The 23664-nt window shown below is 39.2% G+C and overlaps 1 protein-coding gene across 1 annotated transcript in view; it reads left to right on the top strand.

Annotated features, from left to right (window-relative positions):
* Window positions 1–23664, top strand: part of LOC131878113 (anoctamin-4-like) — a 44373-nt gene that overhangs the window by 17754 nt on the left and 2955 nt on the right. The gene's annotated exons all lie outside the window — the stretch shown is intronic.

The raw sequence follows: 23664 nt of genomic DNA, 5'->3' as shown, positions 1-23664 counted from the left end.
CCCCCCCACCTCAAACAAACTATAATGGATTAAATCGCTTCGAACGGCGGCCTTGAAAAATGGCATTGGGCAATGATTACTTACGGCATGGATTTGCAGTCTTTGCGGCAATCTGGCCCTTAAAAACATAGACTTTTCCACCAGCTCAGGCCGGCCTCAAAGTTGGTGGCTTGAGGCTCTACGGCAGATGCCATTTGGCAAGGTAAGCAATAGCAGTTGTTCAAACGTGGATTTCATGCATATCTTCGTTCTTTTTGCATTTCAATCTGATGAAAGATAAATCTGTCTCGTTTTGAGACACTTGATGGCATGTCCGTGTGCTCAACAGAAAAATAACTTTTTTTTAATGCAAAGACAAGTATGTTGGAATGTTAAAAAGGTACATTTTTTCTGCTCAAAACCTCTCTGCATCGTTCCAACTCTGGGAAGAGTTCATGACCGAAGGAAATCTCTCCCAACATGGTGGTATAGCCATGCGAGTGGAGAATGTATACTGTAAGACCTGGTTTTGAATGGGAATTGGCATTCATTCACTTAATTAGGTTTGTTTTTTCACGGCTCTTTGGTAAGACGTAATTACTGTAAAACCTAATACGTTTATTGCTCATTTAGGTTTAGCTTTAGCTTTAGCAGTTTCTCTCTGATTTGTAGTGTAGTATTTCTAGTTGCAAATCGTTATGTGTAGTTCTTTAGTTTGATTGTATTGGTCCTTTAGAGTTAGATTTTATTGTTCATTAGTGTATTCATTTTGTGTTAGACCAGTTTGTTGAGTTTATTTCGGTGTTTCGGTGTTTTTTCCCGTAGTTTACATATGTTTTTGATTTCTTGCTTTTATCTGTCCCTTACTTCTTGTTTACTATCTCCATCTAAGATTTGTATGTTTAGTTTGATGTGAAGTAGTTTATTCCTTGCTGTCCTGTATCTCAGGACAAGATTGCGTAGCCTTTTAGTTTTCTTCTTTTTCTTGGTCTCTTGATTTTGTTGCTCTTTGATAGTTCCTCTGCATTCATGATGGAAGCTATTTTTGGAAAAGTCAGCAAAGAGGCTAGACAATGTTTGGACTTGGTCTTAGAAGGGAAGGATCCTCCCTAGTCAATAAGACGTTTATTATAGAGGCTTTAGTTGCTTGGGTCAATGAAACCAGTGTGCTGCTTGAAGAACAGGCTCACCCAGTAGTTGAGAAGTCGACTGATTTGGCCAATGTAGAAGTTGAAATAGAGCAAAATAAGATAGTTTGGGAGAAAATAGTCTGTCCTGTTTACCGGAAGTAGCCTTGTCCTGACGAAGGAAAAGTCTGTCAGTTTGACCACGCTAAATGGTGTCAAAAACTTCTCAAGTTCGGCCTTGAGAAGTACAATTGGAAGAAGAGATGCTCAAAGGTAGATTGTCCTTTTTTTCACCCGTACATGTGCCGTCAGTCCATTAGACTTAAGACGTGCTTTAATGTACGGTGTACCTCCGTCCATGTTGAAGGGACGCAAAGAAAGCCGAGAAATAGGATAGCTCAGTTTCGTAGTTTTAGAGCTGACCCTATTCCTAAACCTAATCCCGCCCCAACCCCCTTCCTTAACCCATTTAACTTCCTCCCTCCCTCTCCTCCTACCCCCCACCCTCTCTCCCAATTCCCTCCTCTTCCTTCAAATACCCAATCCGCCCCTATTCCTATAAGCACTCTCCTCCCTAATATTCCTTGCCCCGCCCCTATTCCCAAAATACGTTCCTATTCAAATGTAGCTGCCCAACCCATTTCCCAAACCCAACCATCCCCATTAGCTTATGATTTGCCTCCAGTAGAAGGTAGTTTTGTTGATAAGAGGGATTTTTTTACGGTTGGAGAGGATGGTCCAAGATCTTGTGAACTTGGTCCGTCAAAAGAGAGGCCCGTGAAGGGGCTATATTTGAACGTGCATTGTCTGATTTCTAAAAAAGACAGCACAAAAGTTAAGATCTCAGAAGAACTAGCCGTTGAGAGAGAGATTTCATTCATCTCTATAACAGAAACCTGGCTTCGGCCAAGGGTCTTAGATGAAGAACTAACCATAGTTGGATTAAACTTAGTTCGTTGTGATAGGAAACGCCCTGATAATCCCGTATTCCCACATGGGGGTGTATGCCTATATTTTAGGAATGATTTGCACATTAGTCATGTACAAATGTCGCATAGAGAAGTAGAGGTCTTAGTTTGTCATATCCGAAGGCTAGATCTGTCTATTGTAACAATGTATAGACCCCCCTTGTTCAGTAAGCTCGTTCTTGTCAGCTCTCCAATTCACTGGAAATGAGTTGGATAAGGCAGTCTGCACGAAATTTTTCTTTGTAGGGGACTTTAATTTTACAGCTAGCGTTGTAGAGTGGGAGGTTAGTCCTGATGGTTTATTCCCATTTCGAAATCGACATCTCAGTCGTTCGAAAAGCTGGAGGAATTTGCGATCTTGCGCAATTTCTCCCAGCAGGTTCGTGTAGCCACTAGAGAGAATAACGTTCTCGACTTGGTCTTTTCCAATGACCCTGATCTGATCCAGTATGTCCATGTGACACCTTGTAATCTGCCAGATCATCATGTTCTTGAGATAGGGTCGACCATTACTCAAAATCTGGCGTGCTCTAGAGTAAAACCGGCCAGAAAGGTCGGTCTGGTTAGGTTGAAGTTCAAAGATGAACATTGGCCGTTGATTATAGAAAGATTAGAAGAACTTGACCTGGTTTCAATTCTGAAACAGGAATCGTCCATAGATGCAGCCATTGATAAATTAGTTTCAGTTTTTAAGGAAGTTCGCTCCACTCTAGCAATATCTGAATGTGTTCCGAAAGGTGGTACAAGGACAAAAATTCCAAAATATAGGAAGACTTTGTTCAAAAAGAGTTGAAAACTAGCAAAAAGGCTGAAGGGCACTTCGAATCCAGTGATTGTGGCTAGTCTCCAAATAAAGTTGGACGTAGGTCAGGGTAAGATTAAGGCCTCAATCGAATATGACCAGTTACAAACTGAGAGTCAGGTGTTTCAGGAGGTCAGGTCGAATCCGAAGGCTTTTCTCTCTTATGCGAACTCTAAGAGAGAGATGAAACACTCTGTTGGGCCTTTTGAGGTTGATGGGGCAGCCATTAGCAATGTAGAGACTATGGCTAACCTGCTTGGAGATCAGTTCTCCAGTGTGTTTTCAACCCCACTGAGTTCAGAAGCAACAGCTCATTGCTCAGAAGATGAGTGTTGAGATTGACAAGGTCAGTCAAGTTGAGCGTTTAGATGATCTTAAAGTCACAGATCAAGATGCATTAGAGGCCATCATGGACTTGAGGCTTTCGAGCTCTCCTGGTCCTGATGGAGTGGCATCTCAGTTTCTGATGAGATGCTCACTGGTTCTTGCTCCTGTTTTCCCGTACTTCATGCGTTGCATCTTGGATCAGGGCAAGTTTCCATCTTCACTAAAGTTAGCTCATGTTGTTCCAATTTTCAAAGGGGGAGATAAGTCACTCCCCAGTAACTATAGACCGATTTCTCTCACTTCGAATGTTGTGAAGGTGTTTGAGAAGATCATGAAATCAAACTTGTTGAATTTCTTGATATTCATGAAGTCTTTCCTTCTAGCCAGCACGGGTTCCGAGCACATTTTAGCACGGTTACCCGACTGATTGATCATATTGAGCAGGTTATTGAGGGACTAGAGAGCCATGAATCAGTTGATGTTGTCTACCTTGATTTTGCCAAGGCCTTTGACAAGGTAGATCATGGCCTTTTGTTGAATAGACTTCATGACATTGGGATCCAAGGCAAGGTTCTCAATTGGTTGAAAAATTTCATTTCTGTTAGGAAGCAATTGGTTAAGGTTGAGGGATCCCTTAGTGACATACATGATGCCAAGTCAGGTGTTTCCCAGGGTTCGATCTTAGGGCCCCTCCTGTTTATAATATTCGTTGCCCCGCTTCAAAAGCTTAGTAGTACTGCCAGTCTCTCTTCTTATGCTGACGATAGTTTCTGGTACGAATGGGCAAGATTCCAGTAGCCTTGCAAAGGACTTAGATCGAATCTGCTCTTGGGTAACTGAGAGTAATATGGCCCTGAACGGAATGAAATTCCGCTCAATGACATTTGGGTCAACTCCTTTAAATACTCCACTCGGTAAGATAATGGAGTTAAAGATATTGAGCAGGTCTCATCTACGAAAGATCTAGGTGTAGTCCTCCAAAATAATGGAAAGTTCGATGAGCATATACAGTTGAAGGTGGGTAAGGCTTTTCAAATTGTGTGGTTGGATATATCGCACGTTTAAGTCCAGAGATAGCATCACAATGCTAACTCTGTACCTACAAGTCGATTGTCCAGCCACATCTTGAATATGCTTCACCCATTTGGGCTCCAATGAGTTCAGCAGGTTTGCAAAAGGTCGAGCAAGTCCAAATATGTTTCACTAGGAACATCACAGGATTAAGAGAGCTCTCGTACTGGAAGAGGCTAAAAAAGTTGGGACTGTACAGTGTTCAGAGAAGGTACAAAGGTACCTGATACTGTACGTCTTCAAAAGTTCCATGAGCTTTGTCCCAACCCAGGATTTAGGGTCAATTCTAGTGACCGTAGAGGCTTAATGTGCGTTTTGAGAGCACCTTCGAGCCCTCGAGAATCCAGGCTAGTTCGAACAATGAACTCCACATCTCTTCTTTTTCGGGCTCCTTCATTGTTTAATTTGATTCCCCCTAATGTTCGTAGGGAATACGTAGGCCTTGTTGATCCGGTAGAATTTGATACCCGATGCTCCAGTTCCGCGGCTCCAGAGGCAAAACTGATGACAAAAAACATCGAGAAAAATGTAACAAAATGCAAGGAGGGTAGTGTGTTGGCTGTATGTTTATGCACCAAATACGTAGTTAATTTGTCACATAATTACATACTGGCTATGAAGTTTGAAAAAAAAAACAAGAGTTTTCCGAAGGAAGCACGTTTGACTCCTAACTTTGTGGCAGCTTTGGTCAGGCTTATCTGGGACAGCTTGTCAAAATTGGCAAGGAGCTTTTGCTTCTCCTTGATGGAAAAAGTGGTTCTCTTGGCAGAAGCCATTATGTATGACTCTTTGTTTTTATGAGAAAGTGGTTGAAAACTTGCATTTGTAAAATGGCTTAACCAGTTTCCATCGAAAACTTCATTGTGGAGAGCGGGAAATAAAAAGAAATATTTTACCGCCTTCAATTCTGCTCTTATATCCGATGTGGCCCAAAATTTTGTGCTCTTATATCCGATGCTACTTTACTATACTTTACTATATAATTTGATTCGGGGATTCAAAATTCTGCTCTTATATCCGATGGTCTAATATCCGATTTTTACTGTACTTTGAAGACTGGAGTGATGTAGCCCATCTTTAACGGGCCAGGAAAAACCCTCCGGTTGACGGACCATTTAACTTTTTTTTTATTGAAGAGGACCCCTCAAACATACCAATTGTTGTATAAGAAGTAAAGGTTATATGTTACAGAAATGACACTTTAAATAAGGAAGAGTAGAAAAGCTACATAATAGGAGGTAAAGAAACTAGAAAGAAAAAAACATACAAACGACCACAAAGGTGAACGTCAATTTTAAGAAATGTTTGAAAAGCTAAGCAAGGAAAAAAGTATTACGATAACAGACATGACATTGAGGCTTGCTGGGGTACCGTATTGGTAGAGCATCTGCATTCCAATTTGCGAATCCTGGTTCGATCCCAGGCTTGCCAAGTCCAAACATCTTTGCGGTATTTAATTACAACATAAGTTGTTGCTTTAACACCTTAAATGGGCGAACTTGCAGTCATTCCCGAGGGTGAGATAATAATTAATGTTGGGCTGTGGCAACAAAGCGAGAATATCCGTCAATGGGGACACCCAAAATCAGATGGCAGGCCAAGCGAGAGAGCTAGCATCTGACTTTGTAACAAACAAGACAAACAAACAGACATGACTAAAGCATATGAGCTTAAGCATTGTGTCTAAACATATTTCAAAGTGAAAAACTCATCCTTAAAGTGTTCAAAGCCTTCCATTGAGAGAGTGGGGTTGTTTAAATTTTATCATCACGTTCAAGCACTTGATTAGGAGGTAACGCAACGCTGAAACGTCATATATTGAGGTTTTAAAAAAGCTTTTCTCTCCAGTCCTGGCGGACTCCATGGCTAATGGCTGTGCTCAGTTCATCATATACAATGACACTATTTACATTGAGTGAGCCAACTCTGGGAGTGAACGATCGGTTGAGGTTAGCATAAGCATATCAAGCCTTTGGGTCGGACCTCGGTTGACCCAAAATAGCTGATTTCCGTTCATGTTCTTCTACAAGCATTAAATGGATCTACTCATCAAGTTCAGGCAAGCATTTGGAAGTACAGGTAAACCTCGTGCCAATTAGTACCCTGTATTAGAGTACGACATTGAGGTTAGTGCGCCATTGTGGTTTAATTTTGAAACTTCGATTCCGTTCCATAGCAATGAGTTTACATGGGCCCCAGATCCAAACCTAACACACCTTTGTAAATGTTTGTGCCTTAAGGGTTAGTTATGAGTAGAGACAGGAAAAAACTTTTGCTTTGGCGTTGAATGTAAATTCCAGACGTTTACCAAATTTGTTTGCCACAGATACTCGTCTTGTTAGGTAGACTAGTGCTCAGACAATTATTAGCATTCAAAACAGTACAACACTGAGCAGCAACGCTATGAGACTTGAGATAAAGAGTCGCTACTGCAAGACAAACTAGTTTTGAAAAACGTCTGGAATTTACTCTCAAAGGCAAAACAAAATGTTTTTCCTATCCCTAGTTATAAGGCTTAAGTTACTCTTCAGACAACAGTAACTGCAATCGCAACAAAACCGGATTCAAATGATGCATTTTACAGAAAATGTAGAAAGTGGCTTTTGAAGTGATATTTAAACGTTCAAAGTCCGTTTAAAGGTGCCTGAATGGTAACCAAAGCCATATATAACTCATAGAACCACATATTTTTTTAAAATATGTTTGGTTTGGATCTGGAACGCATATGATCACTTTGGAACGGAATTGAAAGTTCAAAATTCAACCGCTAAGGTGCGCTAAATTCACTGTCATACTCTGTTAAATGCAGGGCCCTGGTGCCAATCATTTTGAGGCTGGACTTCGATCGGCATCTCTTTCGAAAGAGATTCTTAGGTGTGGGAGAATATAGATCAATTCCTCTCGTGTCTTGATCTTACTCAGACCAAGACTAGGGCACACTTGCACACAGGCATCAGGTGAGTTTGAGATTTGTGTCATCGAGGGACATATGGGAGTTCCTCTCCAATAGAGGGACTAGTCATAGAGTACTCCATGGACTAGTTCTTGGAGTACGTCAGTAGTGGAGTGGAAAGCTCGGTCGAAGATCGAACGTCTTCTAGCGAGATTTGGTAGAGCTATGCGTTACCTCCTGATCCGATGCATTCCCCCTGAGAGAGTGCTCAATGAATTACATCTTCATGTTCAGGCACTTGATTAGGAGGTAACGCAATACTGAAACGTCTTCTAGCGAGGTTTCAGAGAGCTTTTCTCTCTACTACTGCCGTACTCCATGACCATAGACAACTTCATACATAGATCGATCAAGGGTGCTGCAATTGCATGTTTTCGTCTCAGCTGTCGCTGGTGGAAAAAATGTTTCATTCGTAGTCCTTGGTACTTAGGACAACTATGGTGCAAATTTGAATCGTTGACGGCTCGTCCAAATTCAGAGTAGAAATCCCTAATAAGACTCCTTGTCAAGCAATTGATCACATCCAGCATGCTTCATAAAACGGGTTTGAGTAAGTTGTCCGACCACATTTTTAAGAACGAAATTTTGAAGAGGTTAAAATGGGGCTCAAGTTAAAGTTTTCATCCATGTGGTGGAAACACTTAACTGAAACGCCTGGGTTCAGGCTGACCTCCAGAGGTGTCGGAATTACCTTGTTCACGTATAGGCGCAATCAAGTCGCCCACATTCAAGCACATTGTTGGGAGATTGAAAGGAAATTCCGAATGCCTCATCATTGCATTGCAATTTCGGATACATTTTGTTTCACTTTCGAGATTTTCGAGATGCATTGCTAAACAAGGGCAGTCAATAAAGTACATGATTTGCTCTAGTAATGTCCAAATCTTTTTTTGACATGTTATGTGTATTATGCCCCAAAAAGCATTTTTATTATTATTCTACCACTCTTTCTACCTGTATATTTGTAAGATTCAAAAGAAATTAAGATTAAAGAGGAATAACAAACGTTTCATGAGAATGATTCAACTTGTCTGAAGCGAGATGTCACGAAATATCTTTGTCCCTTTTCCACCAACGTCAGCTGACCTGAAAACATGCTCATGCGGTACAGCTCCTGTTGAACTTAAGCATTCTAGTTATGTTATTCTATGTCCATGACTAGTTCAGCATCTCAGAGGGCAGAGCGAACATTTAGCCAGCCTGTCTCCTTAAAGAAGAAGGATGACTTACCCACCTTTGTTTCAACTTGGGGATCCGAGTGAGGGGTATTGGTTGGGTAGATGGCGACAATATTTAGTAACTTGTCATCAGATACAGGAGAGCCCACGGCTATCAGTTGCCCAATGACATCAGAATTGCCTGCCAAAATAAGGTCTGGTAATTTTTTCTCAGTTGTTTTATCTCCAACGTATTGGGTAAAACTGGATTGGTATTGGAAATCCTCAAACAAGGTATTGAGACATTGAGGCAGGAAAAGAAGATGACGCCAAGACCGTTTTTTTGGAAGGTCACTTGAACTTTGGGGACTTAATGGCTCGTGTCAAGGGATTAGATTACAATTCCAAGTCATTTATCCTTGAAAGAAACTGTTCATCTAAGATTGCATTCTCATAAAATGCCACATTTTCACTTATTATCATACATAAAAAAATACTTTAAAGCCTGAAAAAGCTGTTTTTGAACTCATTTTTGTTCATCTCAAGTTTTCTATTTTACAAATGTGCTTTCAAAGCTATAGGAAACGATTTTTTACAAATTTTATGAGTTGTATTTTGGTTTGTTATTGCCTTTACTTTTTTGAAAAGCAGGCCAGTGACCTCCCAAAAAGTGATAATGACTCATCAGTCAGCTGCTACTTGAAGGATCCCATAAGAGTTTGATGAGGTGGTAGAGGCTCCTTAGTATCCAAGGTCGTCCTTCCTGAGATTTGTGCCACGTCACAACAGAGTTAGGGGAATTATAGCTTCCACAGGGGGGTTGCCAGTAGTATGTATTCTGGGCCATTTTGAGACTGAGATGCTTCAGAGCATCCTCAAATTTGTTTGTCGAGAATAATGGGGGTTACGTAGAAAACGACAAAGGTATGTAAGGTGTAAGCACTTTATATCACATACAATAAGTTTCACATCGCCATGGATATATGACCGTGGCTTTCCACTATGTGGCTTGTCAGTGACTTGGCCAATCACTTTATATTTTATTATTATATAGGCAATTGTCCTTTTGGCCATCTAGATGTCTTGATTTTGGCCATGACTTTGGCCCCCACAATGAAGTGAAGCAATGGTTTTGCAAATAACCATCTCATGGCAATGAGAGAAATTGCATGACTTATGTTTGGAGACAAAAAGTCGACAAACATGGGTAGCCAATGGATAGTACAATAATTGGCGCTAAGATTTAAACATCTTTGCTAGAGACGTAAAATTTGCCATCCAAAGACTTGTGCGTTACCCTGTAGTTGTCTTTGCTGTAAAGGGAGAGCCTATCATGCGGATAAATGAGGTTTGAGGGCCTTCTCCGGTCACAACGATTCAGCGTTCAGAACGGAAGGAGTCAACCAACGAAGTCTCGGTTAAGGCAGAGAGACCTTTAGGTGTGACAAAAATAGCCATAAAATGATGCTACCGTTGAATTGGATCTTTTCCGTTAGTTTGCAAGTCTTTTTTAACAGATTCTTCCTAAACTGTAAAATCTTTTGCTGGGTTCCTCCTTTGAGGACACTTTCAGGGAAAGCCAGAATGGAACAAACTTCCTGAAAAACTAAGGTTAATCTTTCTTTGGTTGCATGTACGTTCTTGTTTTAGAATTGAGTCGAGGTCCAGTTCTCCGATTTTTTCTGCAATCAATGGCCAATGATCCTCTTTGTAGCCAGACTTATGTTTTGGTAGGTGTTTATCCAGAGCAGGATGGTCAACCCTATCCCAAGAACATGATGATTATATACCTAGATTTCTACAGTAAGTGTCACATGGACGTTTTGGATCATATCAGCTAAATTAGAATTAGAATCACTTGGATGGCTACACCAATATGTTGGAAGAAATGTGCATATAACAATAAATAGAAAGTTTGGCCAGCTTACCAAACAACTGAGATGTTGATTTTGAATGAAAATAGACCCATGTAGGCCTATCTTACACTTTTGGAAAGTAAAAGTACCATAAGAAGAATTCTTTATTGCGTCACCAACGTAAGGATCAGGGTCAGCTTCAACTTTCGTACTCATCATTTCTTTGTCAATGAAAATTGTTATAAAAAAGTGTGACTATTTCGTGCAGGGTGATAATCCTTCGTTCATAAAGTGTTAATTAGGCAAAGTAATGACGCTCAGTTTCAATCTAAAATAGTGGAACATATTCAATTTTTGGACATTTTCCGTTTCCAGACGCCATTCACCGACAGATTAGTATAACAGTTTATATCCCTTTGAATAGCTTTCTACAAAAAAACAACACCATTTTTCTAAGTCTGGGTTTTTAGATGTGAAGTATGTCCAGGAATCAGCAACAAGAACTGGTGACAAATTTTCAAGAAAAACTCTGGGGAAAAAGCGCAAAACTGCAAACACCCGCGAGATTTAGAGACTCTGACGGTGGTCTAGCAGTAGCTGCAGGGCTGTCAAAATTATCATGGTAGCATTTTACCGTCGCATAATTTCTTGACCGTAGCTTTCAATCGTGAAATTTTGAGCAATAGACTTTATTCTTTGACAGAATTGAGTAAGAAATTCTTGTTGAATTAGATCAATGTAGATTAACAAATGTTCGTTTGGAAGTATCATAAACTTGCTACATTGTGGCAAAACTGATTTGCTTCCGTGCACATCATTTCAGGCTTGATTTTTCCTTGTTTGAGGTCAGATTAAAATTTAACCGTCCTTTGAGACTAGGACACATTTCTTTTATTTTTCGAAGTTAGAATCGTAGTAGTAATAGTAGTAGAAAGATATATGTTTCGGATCTTCTCAACTATAGAATAGGAGGACTCTAGCTAAAGTAGCTAATATGAACACAACGAAATCTTTGTTTTGACAGTCATTGTTAATTGTTAATCACACATTAGAAAAAAATAGATGAGACACTGTCAATCTCCAAATATTGAATATAACATCAGTAGCAATTTGTTTTGCAATTGTCTTTGCTTCATTTAGTGAGGCGGCATCTTAAAGGTCTGGGAAGCATTCCCATACTTTGGTGATATTTCTAGCTGCTGCGGAGGAGGAGAAAGGCCTCAGCAATCCCTCTGATGCAGCCCTGGTGATTGTGGATATGGGTGTTGCAATGTTATCCAGAGGACCCTAACCTCCGTTGCGCAGGTTGGCACATTTCCAGGCAGTTACTGCAGACTGTTGTATAACTACCTGGTTGACGCTCAAGAAGCCAAGTTTCGTTCTCCTACCACATATTGCAAAATAAAGAGTTTAGTCATCACGCAAAAGTATTTATTGACCCTAACATGCTTCCAAACTCAAAAATATAACTTCATGATTGAAACTCACTCCAGGCCAATTTGGCATTGTCGGCAAGACTGGTAAGAGAGATGAGGAATAGGATAAGCTTACTTACAGAGTTTGTTGTTTACCCCTGTGCACGCCAACGCCCCCTTTTGAGTTATGTAGTGATGTGGCAAGGTTATGGCTGTGGCATGAGTCAATTACGATAGTGTTGAAATTAGCTGCCCATTATATGAAAAAACGAAATGATAGTGCTAGAAACGGTTAAATATGGAAAATTTGAAGCTCTTTTTGACCCACAAGATCAATTATTCTTGAAAAGCGGGGGATCAATTTTACGTTCGACATACTACGTATCCGAAAGATGGCGCTTGGGCGCAAAGGGGTGCAAAAGACCAAACAAACTGATACCGTGAGCATATCCTATTGAACTTATTGAGCAATATGGCAGGTCCAGTTCTTTTCCAGTGAATTGGAGAACTGATAAGAATGAGCTTAAAGAACATGATTGCAATTGGTAGCCTTGCGACATTTTTGACGCTCTCAGCATTTCCCTATAGACCATTACACCTTCAAATTAATATGCCAAGAGAGTTCAACCAGGTGATTCAGCACTTCTAGTTGCATTTACTTGAAATCACAGTAGATGACTTTAAAATGCCTGTAGGATCTTTACTCAATGAAGGCATCTTTGTGATTTGCAGTCCACCCATAATTTATAAGATATTGAAAGCTACATATGCGAACTTGCTAAGTTGTTATGAATGAACCCTGAATACCTTTTTGAGCTAATCTCTAAACGAGAAAAATTCAAAAAAAAAATCCATGTAGTATGTTCATTTGGATGATTTAAAAGTTGTGTATGTGTAACCATGTTGCACGATTTTGCAATTGACACCATTGGAAAGCTGAATATCGGGCATTCCTATGGTACACGTAGTATTTATTTTGTCACACCTACAGCGAATAGAGAATCACCGTGTGGCAGGGTGGTCTTGGGTTTGCCTCTCATTTCCTTCTGAGCCTTATTTTCGCATTCTATCAACTGGTTTTTCGTAGTGGATTTCTTCTTCGAGTCCTCATTTTTGGTTGTTCTCTTAGGTTCTTCTTGATATGCGCCAATTTGTAGTTCTTCCCGAGACATGGCATATTTTGAAAATGACTTTCATAATCCAGAGTGGAAAAGTTTACAAGATTTTTTGTCACATCATTTTCTATTGGTTTGATTCCCTACTGCTTTGACTTTTAACACCACAAGGGTGTTCAAACTTACTTTTTGTCAGAACAATAACTAACGCGGTGCGTTGGATAGTGCACAGTCCTAACTTCTTTAACCTCTCCAAGTACGAGAGCTTTCTCATTCCCTCAATGTTCGAGGGAGGCATCGTTGGACATGTTCGACTTTTTGCAATCCTCCTAAACTTATTGGAGCCCAAACAGGCGAGACATAGTTCAGATGGGGTTGTACAATCGACTTGTACAATGTTAGCATCGTGATACTACCTCTATCGTTAATCGATAAGAAATCACGCGCTCAAATTTCGGGTCACTTTTTTGTTTCCAATGGCACAAGTCAGGGATTATTTGGCAGTTGGAGGTCGCGTGGTGGGAGAGTACTTAGAAACCCAGGATGACCCAATGATCAACTCTCGAAAACCCCAGACTCCAGTAGCGTATAAACATCAGTTTTAGTTTGAGCTACAAGAAGCTAGATTGCCAATTTAACAATTGGAAACGTGGAAATTAAACAAGCTACAACAGGCGCAAGAATGTAGCTAATTTTGAAATTATATTCCTGCAAGTTCCCAGATCGAACAATCTTCCCCTAAATCTGGCCAACCTGAAGGAACCATTGCACGGTGGTACCTACAACACTGATAAAGTTTTTGTGCCAATGCAAAGACTTCTAGTAACAATTTTTGCTATAGTTGAAACAAAAGGAACGCATTTTTTGTGAAATACCATCTAGAAAAATGCCTCAGACTAGTATATTAATCCACTTAAAACCTACAAAGAGCCTTTTTTTAATTGTAATCAATACATGTTGGGAGGAACTTTAGTTACGTTTCCAACTACAATTTTATCCAAATCCATTGCGCAAACGATGAGATATTATGCTTTCAAAGATTGCATTTGCATCTAATTTGACTACCAATCAGTCCAGTTGTATCTTAAAGCAATTGACACGATATATAATATGCTCTTTCTATGCCCAAAATATAAATGGAAATATTTCACTTTTTTGAAATAGTTTGCAATATAACTTAAAACTTACTTAATATCAATATTTCACAATTGGGATGTCATACTTGTCAATAACAAATTTAATCAAGCTTGATCTTGAATTTTGAAAAAATTATATCAACGTTGAATAAAAACATAGCTAGCACATGGAAATTAATTATTGCAAAAAGTTACAAACTTAAAAACTGAACAGTCACATGTATCGTTCAAATATTTTAGGAACATGATGGAATAGTGTCACAGCTTTTGACACTTAGATAAAGTAAAAGGCAATTTTACATCCTTGAAAGTTTTAAGTGACTTTTTTTGCTACTTTCAGCTTTTAAAGAAATCTTAAAGAAAACGGAAAAATGGTTTTTCTTGTCGTGTCATTAACAAAGACAAGAATATACCTTGGAATTGGAAAATACCTTGGAAAAATACCTTGGAAAATACCTTGGAAGAATATACCTTATCAAACTTGAAACATAATTTGGCCATTTTTCGAGCCAATGCTGAACTAATTGGAGCCCAAATGGGCGAGGCATATTCAAAATGCGTCTGAACAATCGACTTATACAGAGTTAGTATCGTGATACTGTCGCTGGACTTAAATGTGCGATATATCCAACCACATGTTTGAAAAGCTTTACCCACTTTCAACTGGATATGCTCATCGAAATAACCTAACCTAACCTAAATCCTTCATGGACGAAACCTGCTCAATAGTTTTGCCTCCAGTACCTTCAAGTGGAGTGTTTAATCGAACCGTGGACCTTTGAATAAACACTAGGGAGAACATTCTTGCCTTGTTCGCCTTGCATCTCAGACCCCTCGAAGGAAGCAGGTTTTAGATACTCCAACATGTCCGAATCAACTTGTCCGTTCATTTACAAAACAAAGTTTCCGCCCAAAAGAAAGCCTGTAAATATTTAGATCAATGAACTGATTCCTCTTTGTTCTCGATTAAAAAAAAGTATAGCTACTTTCTGTTTTGAGAAATATCTTTTTATACCAAGCGGATGGATTGCACTTTTGAGCTCTTTGCTCTTCGTATAGAAATACTTCACTCGACAGTTCCAAGTCAGTGGTACTCTGAGCAAATTAGAGAAATATTTGGAGGCCCTGTATTTCAAGTGGTTTCCAATACCTACTTTGAGAAACCACGAACCTGATAAGACTTGAAAAACTCATGTTCTTCTTACTTCATTCCATTAAATGAGAGTTTTAGACAAGTATCATAGTTATAGAATCAAAATAGTCACTCGCCCTCAAAGGAGGCTGGAGGCGGCAGCACCGGAACCTTGCGCTGTGGGCTCTTATATATGAAAAATAAAGAAAAGCCCATTGTCTTGTGATAAATATCTTTATTCTTTTGACAGACTGTCATCTTGACCGCTGTAGGAATTTGTAGCAATCTAAAACCATCATAAAGGGCATATTCAAGGACCTAATGGAACTGCTAAAACGGCATGAAGGTGCTTGGCAGTATCGCCAACAAGGGTTGAGGGACTCACAGGATGCACAAGAAAAGAAAAAGGTCGCTGCACACGTGGTTAACGCTTATGCTGGGATTCATACATTCGATCAGGTCTTCTCCTCCATCATGTCAGTGGATAAGCGAATCGAATGGCACCAAAACTGAAAACCACAAATGGTTCTACATACGTTGAATGAATTTTAGAAAGGCAAGCGTAGAATATGTTATTAAATTTAATGAAGTCAGTGCAGTATCACTACAAAGATTATTGAATTGGGATCTGCACTTCGAAGTAAAGTTACCGGGTAGATGCGAGCACTTTGACCTGATTTTTTAGGTGTGTCTGCCCTCTTTGATTTAGCCATGGGTCCATTGGAAACAATAGTAGTTTCCCAATCAAACTTTGTTTTCCATAATGCGAGGAACGATGAATAGCCTGTTGAAATATCAAGTCCAAATTTCATGTAAGAGTTACGAGCTATCATCTGGCGAAACCAGTGTTCGCGCACTTTCATGAGCTATTACAAATGATGCATTGTAAAAGGGTTTTAAACATAGTTACGGAATCGGGATCTTATTGTAGTTTAAAAAGAACCGACAAAATCATGTGACAGTGATACCAACTTTTGACGGATTCATTGAAAGGAAATGTTGACATTAATAACGCTTGTTGAAATTTTAAAAGTTGTAGAGGAAGCGGGGCGAGCCTTACAAGCTATATGATGCAAATAAGAGATGAGATGAGGAGGTGGTTTGAAAGATTTAACATAACTTGACATCCTTAAAAAAAATTTAGGTTCGTGACTCGGGTCTTGTTCTCTAGGCGTAACTTTGTTTTCAGGCTTTATTGATAAAGCAATTACAAGACAAACACATGATGTCAATGGGAGGTGTTCCATTCCTCTTTATACCATTGACTGGCAGTACCGAATATGTAGGGAAATTAGATTCATAAATAGAGGAAAGATTAAACTTAAGGAATGAAAAAGCCTTCACCACAAAATGTGGGCTGTCAGTAGCTTGAATTATGTTGAGTTCAAGTTATGCTTGAATGGAGTTGAAAGAATATCCTTACATGATCTGCAGGTCAGAAAGATATTTTTCTCAGCAAGGATAAAAATGTCAATTGAAAAGGTGGTGGAAGAGGAGGTGTCAAGTTATCATTTGAAAATACAGAATGGATAAAATAGATGCTTAGCATACTCACCAAACTGAAACTCTATCGAATTGGGCTGGAAGAGTGCCTTCATTGAATACTCCAGACGGTTGAAATTTTCTAGGAGAGAGAAAAAGACTGTCAATTTTGAAACAATGAAAGTCTTCATCTATCCCCTAGAAAATGTTGCTTTTGTGATTCTTCGTGGGCTGAAATGTTCCTCAAAGTCGGAAAAAGGAACCTCCATTGAATCGATTTGGGGATGGAATAAAGCATTTTCTCGGCCACTAGCTTCCTCAAGAGATTTTGATTTTGATCCCCAACATATGACACCTGCAAAGACAAATGTGATGGTACAACATCTGCAAGCCAAAACTGATCAAAACTAATGAAACTTAAATGATATAAACAGATTTCAGTGATTTCGAACAAAGAGCTATCTAAAACCAACGCCTTGAGAGCAAACGCTGAATTGGATTCTGTCCACAAGTTCAGAAAATCCAAGAAAGGGCCCTTAACCATCAACTGGGCAAGCATACTCTTTTTATCCTGGCACTGAAAGTTGAGTACGTTGATTAACTTGTTCCTTTGGCACTTTTAAAGATGGCTGATTTCAGATTAACCTACTTTCAACGTATTCACTATCATTTTCACGTTTGGTGAAAGTGAATAGTCAAATCTGGTGCAGATTGATAGATGGGAACATCCGAGCAAGAGGACGATATTTTTTTCAAAGTTTGAATGAAACGACATCTTACCTTCGAACCCATGGTCCATGAATTCGGAACCAGCTCTCATTCAAGACTAAGGTGGCGGTGAAGGTGATTTTGCAGACCTTGATAGCCCAGACAGTCTGGGTCTAGAAAAAATGTATGATAAAACATGTGCGAAATATATGCTGCAAAATTGAGAACCGTGATGATGAACGTTGTCGAGCTTCAAAATTCGAAAAAAAATTGAATCGTACTTTAAGTTAATATAGTTTCCTTTATAAAGAGGATGTTGCCAACCGAGCGAAATGGTATCCCTTTTGCAAGATAACTAAATGACCGCTCCCTCCAATGAGACGGGTACAGTTTTTGCAAGTCTCGTCGCAAACTTAAACTAAGGCAGCAGATCGCACGGAGTGGACGCTCCTGCCTTTCCTGCCAACGTCCTTCTTGGGCAGGCAGAACAGGAAGAGAGGAGACTCGAAAGCATTGAAAAGTTTTGCTCACTTCGTGCAAATTTCGGTATTTTCTCTCTTCGACTACTAGATTGTCCAACACCATGAATACGTTGCTAAATGATAAAGGATATTCTTGCAAAATGTCCAAGGTCTTACCTTCCATGATATTTAAAGGTTATTCAAAGTTAGCACTATGTCTGATCCTTTGCTCTTGACTGGAAGAGGACGATGAACTATTGGCAATGCCTAGCCCGAGCTGTACTCCCGTCTGTCTATCTGTCTTCCCTTCTCTCTCTCTCTTCTCGTTCCTGCTCTCCTCCCATTGGTGTGTGCAAATTTTCCTGTTACTAGTCTCCTTCCTAACTGTAGGCTTGCAAAAAAAAATTGCTTTGACTCTCTTCGCTGCGAGCGAATACATACATACATAGAGAGGGACAAGCAACGGATTTAATTCGAAATAACTTCTAAACTAAACAGAACACACAGCACTTATATAAGCAAAACAGGCTTGAATATGAAATCGATAATAATATTGAAATAACATTAAACCCCCATAATCCTAAGTCGTTTTGCAATTTCTGAGCAAAGCTTATCATTGAACTTTGGCTCATGGACTAATTTAGTAACAATGTGAGTCAAGTCCCTCGCCAAATATGTTAACCAAGGGGTCATTGACATCTCGCAAACGGCGGAGCGCTTAGCCTTGTGTCTTGGCAAAAGTAAGCGAAAGTTAGGATTTTGCTTCAGCTCAAAAGAGTGCGAGAGAGAAAACGGCCAGCTCCATCTGGCGCGCTTTCAGGGTTACTATGCCAAACAAACGATTAAAGGGATTTAGGAATTTTACTATTAATGAGGAAAGCTATTGTAAAGTGCATAATTTTCAAATCCAACAAGGCTTCTACGCGAGACGCTTCTCTACGTCAAGGCAATTTTTGTGCCTTAAAAGAGCCCCCCCTTTTAACTGTCAATTCAAAGTATTACAGGAAGCGTAGATGTATGTTCAATGAAAGAGTGCTAATATGCTAGTTTATATTGTGAAGTATGATCACCTTAACTGCATCGCCCTTGTCTATTGTCTGCTTTAGTGGCTAACGTATATAACCAAGCAAACCCCAAAACACGCGCTCGAAATGTAACTTTATTGTATTGTAAACTCTGTGACGCTAATTTGAAGGGATAAGCAAGCCCAGAGTTGTCTTTCATAGTCCCCCTAAAAAATTAGTTCATGGCAAGGGGAGAAAAGTGATTTCTGTTAGTTAATGGTGAGAGAGAGATGACGTTGTACACTTTTAAGAACCATGTTTATGATATGGTACGATAAAAGCAATGAAAAATCAATATCGATGGCAAGTTGTCAGGCTTTTAGTTAAGTTATGAAGACAATCGAGAGCTTAGCTAAAGAAGAGCTCCTTTCATCATTAACAGAGACTGCGGCACACAATTTTGATCTACATGTCTCATGACAACCAATATCCTTCATTCTTCTCTTTACTATATACCGTATTACCGACTGTTTGGAAATAAATGTTAAAGGGGGGAAGTATTTTATACAAAACAAGGATTGTTCTTTAAGGTGTTTAAGGATTCTTAGAACTTATTACTTGATCTTAGTTAGTGCACCAAACAATGCAACTAGAGTCTAGAATTGTACTGCAAATACTGCAATTCACCACAAAAATTGGCTCCCTCGAAAAAATTTCTGTTTCTTTCTGCCCTTTAGAGAAATCTTTTCAATAATGCTGACCATATTGATGCATATAATGTAATTGTCATTTTAATCATAAATGTGGGCTATGAAAGTAATGCTTCTATATACTTTACTCATATTTATTCAATATACAAACCCTACCATCTCATCTGACATTTACTCATTATACACCCTAGGCAGTGTTTGAGTTCGCCCCAATAACATAACAACAATATTGTTTAAAGAAGCAGGCTAATGTTAGACGAATGTTTTCAAAGGTGGCACCTTTGCGAACTTTTGAAACCTATAATCGACAAGCTCTAGCCAGTTACCAGGCAAGAACCTGCCTTTCTATATTCGGCTATAGATACCAGTATTTTCTAAAGCTAATCAAATTACGCCAAAACTGATTTCTAGCCAAACCTACACCAAAAAATTTGTTTCCCAGCGGCTGCCAAAGATAATGATTAAATTTAGAAAGGTAGTTCTGATATGGTCACTTCTAGTAGTTATAATCTTAGGCACCTTCTTTGCATCTTTGCCATAATGATTGATTTGGATTAGCTCATTAATTGTTTGTTAAATTTTGTCCAATTACAAACCCATTTAACCGTGTAGATTCTAAAATTGTAAAAACTGAACCATGAAGTAAAATCTTCATCTATTACACCTAACAAACTCAAATCAGACTCTGTATTATTCGATACAAATTCAACCAAACCAGGGGGGTTAGGGTGAATGTTGTTCTGGAAACTGGAATCAGCAACGCCAATGGCCAATAAGTTCCGAGATACTTGTCAGCTTTACCAACGAGCCAATATCGGAAAAAATGCCAAGTGGTGTATGTCACACAATTAAACCCAATAATCAAACCAAAACCAAATTTGTTTTTCGTACCTGGTTAATTTTTTGCTCAACTTCTTTTTTCTCATACCTCATAGCTCAGATTACTGAAGATCCTTCATAAATGCGGGAGGCCAGTTATATCAAATCTGGCAACACGGAGCTCGCCATACACAAAGCTGTCAGTCAGCTCAAGTTAGTGAGTGCTATTTTTCGAACGTACTCATTCTTTCTTCAAAGCTCGTTTAATGTAATCATCAACGTCCTCAAGAAAGATGTGGCAGAATCGGTAGAACGGCAATAATGTTCAAATATCAACTTAGGTATTTGCCATAATTTCAAGATTTTTACTTTACCCATCACTTTTATTGTGTGGCCTTTTTCTAATCCCTGTCAGGAGTATGCTTTCAGTACACTAAATGTTTATGATAATTGTAAAATATTTCGCTCGCTCATGAAGAGGAGCAGAAGAAGATCGGGAATGTCCTAGAATGTAAGATTGGAGTAAGATAGGGAAAGTCATAACTATAACGCAAAGGTTTTAAATTTGGTGACAGAACCTTCGAATTTTCGCTCACAGATCACAATCCAGGACTGTATGACAACTAAGTTGATCGAATAAGAGAATTGTTACCCTCCCTCCTACCGATACATTTGATGGTCCTTCGATCTTTCAATGTGTTCAAATATTATCAATATCAAAACCAATAAAAGAACCTTGACAGTACAACTTAATAAAGTTTAAATAAATGGGGAGATGGTTCTAGCGCAGTTGGATAACGCGAGACCGAGCTAAGCTCGGGTTCATGGGTTCGATCTCCCCTCCCCCCCTTTTTGTGGATCATCGCCTCGAATGGCGGCCCCAGGACCAAGAATGGGACGAAATAAATATATATTTTTATATATTGTAATCATTGTAAAAGCAAACCTGTGATCCAATGAGAAAGATCTCGCAATAAAGAGTTTAAAAAAGAATAGTTTTATTTTGAGTGCTGGAGCACGTGTGATGGAAGGAAATTTCCTTTTCAAGTGTCTAGAGATGTCATATTGTTGACTTAAGATGACTTGTTGGGCTGATAGGTCATTGTCAATGTGGATTTAGACATGGAGTCCGTCAGGACCGGAGTGGAAAGCTTTTCGAAACTTCGCTAGAAGACGTTTGAGTGTAGCGTTGCTTCCTAATCTAGTACTTGATTGGGAAGTAAGAGTTGATTAATTAGGAGATAAGGCGTTGCTCGAAAGTCTTCTAGTGAGGTTTTGTACCGATAGAGGCCTGACTGCCTCCATGGTTTAGAATGTTTCATGAATATAATTGAATGAAATTGAATTGCTAGAAAATTCAATGCAGTGCTTTCTCAGTTTTCAGATGCTTTTAAAAAAGGCCTATTATATCTGTCTTTTCTTACGTTGAACTTACTTTGAGCTTTAAGGCCAAACGGGAAAACAAAACTGTCAATCGTAGTTTTTTTCGGGACCTTTCAGACATTTTGGCAGCCCTCTCCCATAGTCATGATCAAATTGCAAAGTCAATCAAAGCTTATCTAATGCTCGTAGTTATCCTGAGGGGTATTTTTTTATAAGGTCAGAAATCTTAGAGTTGTCTTTCTTTTACCGTGGCATTGAATTGAGACTGGTGTATGTTCTTCCAGAATTCTGTGAAGAAGAATGGAGCTGGAGTAGCAATTTTTTCTATCTAAACCTACAAGCAGTATAGCTTACTTCTCTAAAATTACCATTTTACCTATTACCAACCAGGATTACACGAGGTATGACCAAAGCGGAAGCAACTCCTAGATAGTGCGATGAGAGCTAGCCAAGCGGACTAGTTTTCGGAGCGAATGAATGTCAGCTGACCGGCAACTAGGGTATAAATAGTTTCTGATTGTAGAGGCGCTGCTTTCCATCAGCTAGAGTTGCACTGTCCACTGGTTACCGATGATTCAGCTGCAGTAAAAAACCACAACAAACTCGATTTTTTAAACTCTTTTATGTTACTTCTTCTATGGTATGACGCTTCAAAGTGGTGGCAGATGTAAATAGCTCACGTTGTATTGTGTACAAAGATAAGTGTAAACAAGGTATTTATTTTTTCATTGTAAGCTGTTGGGGATTCCGATCCTCATAACAATAAGGAAGTCAACAAATATAATTGACTACAATTTTTGGCATACCGTACTATTTTTTACTAACCTTTTTGGCAATTTTTTCTCGTTTTTTTCCACAGCTAGTGATGAAGAAGAACATGTTTTTCTGTTGCCAGCTTTTATTGTGAATTCAACTTTTGCAAATCGGACTTTTATCATCAGAGAATCAACGAAATACTAGAGCTAGGGGCGCTGGGTGAAAACTTGTTGGTGATCTTGCTTTGGCCCTCCGTGTCAACGGATCAAAGGGCTTCTTCATTGTTCACTTCTACTATTAGAATGAAAGGTTATAATTCGTCTATTTATTACCTTTCAATCTTTATATGAAAGTTGGCCTACCAACGAATTTGAGTTGGCAGACCGAGCTAGTCCTTGAATGTAGGGTTGATCTGGAATGCTATCTAAAAATTTGTCCAAGTCTGACTTGAAAGATACTACCGGATCAACAAGGCCTACGTATTCCCAACAAACATTAGAGGGAAGCAAATTAAACAATGAAGGAGCCCGAGAAAGAAGAGAGTTGGACTTCATTGTTCGAACTAGCCTGGATTCTTGAGGGCTTGAAGGTGCTCTCAAAACGCACATTAAGCCTCTACGGTCACCAGAATTGACCCAAAATCCTGGGTTGAGACAAAGCTCATGGATACTTTTGAAGACGTACAGTATCAGATACCTTTCGCTCTTCGAACTTTCCATTATTTTGGAGGACCACACCTAAATCTTTCATAGATGAGACCTGCTCAATATCTTTACCTCCATTATCTATCTAAATAAAATGATGTCCAAATGATGCCAAATTTCATTCGCAATTGACAGTTTTGTTTTCCCGTTTGGCCCTAAAGTTCAATCCTCCATCCCTGACAAATTTGACTGGTTTCCCTAGTGTCAGGGAATAAAGTTGATGCTACAAACAATAAGGGCTTAAAATTGCTCTAAAGCCTACGTCCACGCCACTTTCAACTTTCGAGGGATTCCTTCGTGAAGGCATTTTGAATTGATCATAACTTTGGAAGGAAACTCAATAATAGTGCCATTGAAGACAAAATTGCTCAATCAGATGTATTTCTACATTATCCTATTGATAGACAACTATTAGAAACTCTTTGTGATGAATGGAACTAGTTCAAAACCATTATTTTTGTGCCTATCTGTCTTGTGCATGGTGAAATTCCATTATCAAAAAAATACATGAACTCCGTGGATGGCAACCTTCCATAGCATTTCGGCTGTCAATAAGCTCAAACAGTTGGGTATGGGTGCTAAATTGAGCACGAAACCCC

This window comes from Tigriopus californicus, chromosome 3, assembly GCF_007210705.1.
Source record: "Tigriopus californicus strain San Diego chromosome 3, Tcal_SD_v2.1, whole genome shotgun sequence".
NCBI lineage: Eukaryota > Metazoa > Arthropoda > Copepoda > Harpacticoida > Harpacticidae > Tigriopus > Tigriopus californicus.
This window is presented reverse-complemented; position numbering and strand designations above follow the sequence as displayed.